Source organism: Schistocerca nitens, chromosome 2, assembly GCF_023898315.1.
Source record: "Schistocerca nitens isolate TAMUIC-IGC-003100 chromosome 2, iqSchNite1.1, whole genome shotgun sequence".
In the NCBI taxonomy this organism is placed as follows: Eukaryota; Metazoa; Arthropoda; class Insecta; order Orthoptera; family Acrididae; genus Schistocerca; species Schistocerca nitens.
Genome location: NC_064615.1, coordinates 685,645,841 through 685,651,840, shown reverse-complemented (window position 1 = coordinate 685,651,840; position 6,000 = coordinate 685,645,841).

The window sequence follows — 6,000 nt, the reverse complement described above, 5'->3', positions numbered from 1 at the left end:
TATGCTTTGTCTCCTATGACCTCTTCTGCAGTGATACAAACACTAATCTTCCTTTCTTTTGTTGGCAGGCAGACATTTGGTACATTGATGTAGTCCTTGTCGTTACCAGGTGGCCGCCACTGTGTAGGCAGCCCTTGCTGTTGCTTGAACTACATGTTGCACCCAGTTGCAGAGGAGCTTTTACCAGCTTAGGCAGCAAATTTCTTTCAGCAGCTAAGCCGAAATGGGCAAGAGTCCTGCAGCTGTCATTCTGATAAGCACTGAAATTGGATACCATAATGTCACACATACAGTAAAGATTTCCTAAGCAAGGTCATACAAGAACCTAACATTAGATACAGCCCCAGGGACAATTAAGGGGCCACTAACATGAACAAATTTGCGGATCAAGTATTCGCACTCTTGTCCCATAGGCCTTACTATTAGGCACCACTGATAATAATAGAACAAATGCATAAAATAAGTAGAATCACACTTTCAGCCCTTGAACTTCACAATCTGACATCACTCTACATAGCATAACAGATGGATAATAACGCGTATCTCTACCTCTACTAGCCAGTACCCCCACCAATTACTCACTACTACTACTAATATCACTACAGTCAAAAGAGCTACAACTCTATATTTACTATGATCAACACTAATGACGTAATTTCCTGCGCTTCAAAGTAAGTACAATATTCGGCACTCTCTTAGCGTAATCAGACAAATATTCACAAATCTCTCGTTTCGACAGAAATTAACACGGCAGTAGCTTGAAGGGAACATACATTGTTAAGTCCCATAGTGCTTAGAACCATTTGAACCATTTTGAACATACACTGATAAGCCAAAACATTATGATCACTACCCACCGCGACACTGGATGCCGCCTGGCAGCGTTGCAGGCACGTGGCGGGATAGCAAAAGTATGTAATCGGAGCAGATATCGACGAAGGGTCGCCCTAGTGAGAACATGGGCTGAAAATGGGGAAATCCATTGAGATAAGTGACTTTGACAAAGGACAGATTATTATTTTGCAGAGCCTGTGAACGAGTATCTCGAAAACGACGAAGCTCCTCGGATGTTCACGTGCTGCTGTCACGAGCATCTACGGAAAGAAATTGAAGTACAGTAAAACTTCCACTAGGCTCTAAACGATTGGACGTCCACGACCCTTCACAGAACGTAGAGTTTGGAGGCTTGTCTGCTCTGTAAAGTAGAGCAGATGGTCATCTGTGGCTTCTCTATCGAAAGAGCACAATGTTGGTGGAAGCATATGTGTTTCAGAGCACACCGTTCATTGTAAATTCTTGGACATGGAGCTCCGCAGCACACTACCCGTACGTGTTCACATGTTAACCTAACGACATCGTGAGTTATGATTGCAGTGGTCACAGGACCATCGGGTTTCGACCGTTGATCAATGTAAACGTGTCGGCTTCTCCAGTGAATCACACTTTTGCTACATTAACATGATGGTCGTCTTCACAAACGCCGTCTTCTAGGTGAAAGACGGCTTGAAATGTGCAGCGCGTCACGGACGCAGGCTGGTGGGAGACATTCCCTGCACTTTCATGGTAATAATCGAAGACACGCTGACAGCTGCGAACCACCTGCATCCCTTCATGCTTGATGTCATCCCCAATGGCGATGTCATCTTTCAGCAAAATAACTGTCCATATCTCGGAGCCAGAACCACGTACAGTGGTTTGAGGAGCATCATAATCAACTCACATTGATGTTTCGGCGACCAAATTCGTCTGATGTAAATACTATAGAACCCGTCTGTGTCGCTCTCGGAAGCCACCATTGCGTACGCAATTCAGCGGCCTGTTATTTACGCGAGTTAGCCTGGGCGTAGACATCTACTGCCACATGTCTCAACAAACCTACCAGCAATCCGTCGGATCCCTCATATGCAGAATCAGTTATGTATTTCCTTCCAAAGACGGACAAACAAGCAATTAAGCAGTTGGTGATAGTGTTTTGGCACATCAGTGAACAATTTCAGTATACTTTCCTCACGGCCTGATCTAGCAAAATACACTCCTGGAAATGGAAAAAAGAACACATTTACACCGGTGTGTCAGACTCACCATACTTGCTCCGGACACTGCGAGAGGGCTGTACAAGCAATGATCACACGCACGGCACAGCGGACACACCAGGAACCGCGGTGTTGGCCGTCGAATGGCGCTAGCTGCGCAGCATTTGTGCACCGCCGCCGTCAGTGTCAGCCAGTTTGCCGTGGCATACGGAGCTCCATCGCAGTCTTTAACACTGGTAGCATGCCGCGACAGCGTGGACGTGAACCGTATGTGCAGTTGACGGACTTTGAGCGAGGGCGTATAGTGGGCATGCGGGAGGCCGGGTGGACGTACCGCCGAATTGCTCAACACATGGGGCGTGAGGTCTCCACAGTACATCGATGTTGTCGCCAGTGGTCGGCGGAAGGTGCACGTGCCCGTCGACCTGGGACCGGACCGCAGCGACGCACGGATGCACGCCAAGACCGTAGGATCCTACGCAGTGCCGTAGGGGACCGCACCGCCACTTCCCAGCAAATTAGGGACACTGTTGCTCCTGGGGTATCAGCGAGGACCATTCGCAACCGTCTCCATGAAGCTGGGCTACGGTCCCGCACACCGTTAGGCCGTCTTCCGCTCACGCCCCAACATCGTGCAGCCCGCCTCCAGTGGTGTCGCGATAGGCGTGAATGGAGGGACGAATGGAGACGTGTCGTCTTCAGCGATGAGAGTCGCTTCTGCCTTGGTGCCAATGATGGTCGTATGCGTGTTTGGCGCCGTGCAGGTGAGCGCCACAATCAGGACTGCATACGACCGAGGCACACAGGGCCAACACCCGGCATCATGGTGTGGGGAGCGATCTCCTACACTGGCCGTACACCACTGGTGATCGTCGAGGGGACACTGAATAGTGCACGGTACATCCAAACCGTCATCGAAACCATCGTTCTACCATTCCTAGACCGGCAAGGGAACTTGCTGTTCCAACAGGACAATGCACGTCGCATGTATCCCGTGCCACCCAACGTGCTCTAGAAGGTGTAAGTCAACTACCCTGGCCAGCAAGATCTCCGGATCTGTCCCCCATTGAGCATGTTTGGGACTGGATGAAGCGTCGTCTCACGCGGTCTGCACGTCCAGCACGAACGCTGGTCCAACTGAGGCGCCAGGTGGAAATGGCATGGCAAGCCGTTCCACAGGACTACATCCAGCATCTCTACGATCGTCTCCATGGGAGAATAGCAGCCTGCATTGCTGCGAAAGGTGGATATACACTGTACTAGTGCCGACATTGTGCATGCTCTGTTGCCTGTGTCTATGTGCCTGTGGTTCTGTCAGTGTGATCATGTGATGTATCTGACCCCAGGAATGTGTCAATAAAGTTTCCCCTTCCTGGGACAATGAATTCACGGTGTTCTTATTTCAATTTCCAGGAGTGTATGTCTGTAATGATCCATCACTCTCATAGCACGTGTGCATTCTCTCTCTCTCTCTCTCTCTCTCTCTCTCTCTCTCTCTCTCTTTGTCTATTCAATATACAGTGTACTCGGTCCACATGACTCTTTACCTGACCGCCTACCACCTGCCAGACGATAACTGCAGGTCACTAAAGCACAGTCCTCCTCTGCAGTAGTACCCAGAGCCACTCCTCTACATCTCTTACTGGGGCTGATATCCTCTCTCACAAATGGAAAAAGACACCGACCGCCCTCCTGATCAATGATGTCTACAACTGCTCGGCCACATGTCGACTGTCGGTTATTCAAAGAGCCCAGCTCCATGGCACACCTTCCAGCTAACTTCCTTTGGTGCTGTCCAGCGGCTCACCCACATCCATCATCTTCACTCTGTTCTCACAGCTCTGACTGCAGACCACTATGACGTCTTTGGCCTGCCACATCCATCCAAAATGTATCAGGCCAGTGAACCATAGCAGGCTCGTTGCCACCCCCAGACTCTTCAGCTACTAGCACTGCAGCTGCCGGCTGATGTGCTACAAGTCACCACCATGTCTCCCACTACACTGGCTGACCGCTCCAAACGCCACTCACTATCACCAACAGCCTTGACCATCACACCACACTCTGCCACACCCTGCACTGACCATCAGTGATGCACCACTGGCTTCCTGGCTTCTGCACTACAGCCACAGAGCTGGCCTCCAGGAGAAATTAATCGTCTCATGCCATCCCACCTTGTCTTGAAGCGGTACTAACTGCAGCTTGAATCCCACTGACCAAAGACTCGAGCCAGAGCAATGCTGACACAGTCAGCTGCAAAGGCGGGATGAACAACATGTCACAAATTTCATATTCACAGCTCAACCCCAATGGTCAAGTGAATTATTTGTACCGACGTTCATTGCTCTTGTGACACGGATTCTATTAACATTCATGCCCCGACACACACTTGTTGGGAAAGATCCTTACTTAAAGCAGTTCACGTATTTATTACTAAAGTTTACATTTGTAAAACTCTGTGTCCTGTTGTAAATATTATTGCGTCTGTTCCATTGGAACTTTCGTTGTGGAACTACCTCTAACGTGCAGGCCAGCAGTGCATACTACACGCCTGGATTGCCTCCCTGGCTTCTGAAGTATCTCTCATCGTCATCTGGTATGTCATTGTCTACAGAAACGCATTTTTCCACCTCCGCGCACATGGGGAGACGCATCGCAGATTTAGGTTGGTCATCTGAGTACCTTTTTTCACATAAGCATGATATTTTGTTTGCATATGGATCCACAGCTGCAACATATTTTTCAAAAGAGTGCATTGTGCATTATTGGCAGTACAATTTTCGGTTTATTTGCCGCCGGCCAATTTTGACTTATTTAGTCACTAACAAGCAACAGTCAGGTAACAGCTCACATGCTGAACCACCTACAGATATTAACATGATGTGTACCAAATAAGAACAGAATGTTTTTCATACATGAGAGAGAACAATGTAGAATATAACGTACATTTGTGTTTGACATAATATCACTGAGAACTCATTTCATTAGATATACACTACTGGTCATTAAAATTGCTACACCAAGCAGAAATGCAGCTGATAAACGGGTATTCATTGGACAAATATATTATACTAGAACTGACATGTGATTACATTTTCACGCAATTTGGGTGCATAGATCTTGAGAAATCAGTACCCAGAACAACCACCTCTGGCCATCATAACGGCCTTGATATGCCTGGCCATTGAGTCAAACAGAGCTTGGATGGCGTGTACCGGTACAGCTGCCCATGCAGCTTCAACACGATACCACAGTTCATCAAGAGTAGTGACTGGCGTATTGTGACGAGCCACTTGCTCGGCCTACATTAACCAGACGTTTTCAGTTGGTGATAGATCTGGAGAATGTGCTGGGCAGGGCAGCAGTCGAACATTATCCAGAAAGGCCCGTACAGGACCAGCAACATTCGGTCGTGCATTATCCTGCTAAAATGCAGGGTTTCGCAGGGATCGAATGAATGGTAGAGCCACGGGTCGTAACACATCTGAAATGTAACGTCCACTGTTCAAAGTGCCATCAATGCTAACAAGAGCTGATCGAGACGTGTAGCCAATGGCACCCCATACCATTACGCCGGGTGATACGCCAGTATCGCGATGACGAATACACGCTTCCAAAGTGCGTTCACCATGACGTCACCAAGCACGGATGCGACTATCATGATGCTCCAAACAAAACCTGGATTCATCCGAAAAAAATGACGTTTTGCCATTCGTGCACCCAGGTTCGTCGTTGAGTACACCATCGCAGGCGCTCCTGTCTGTGACGTAGCGTCATGGGTAACCGCAGCCATGGCCTCCGAGCTGATAGTCCATGCTGCTGCAAACGTCGTCGAACTGTTCGAGCAGATTGTTGTTGTTTTACAAACGTCCCATCTGTTGACTCGGGGATCGAGACGTGGCTGCACGATCCGTTACAGCCATGCGGATAAGATGCCTGTCATCTCGACTGCTAGTGATACGAGGCC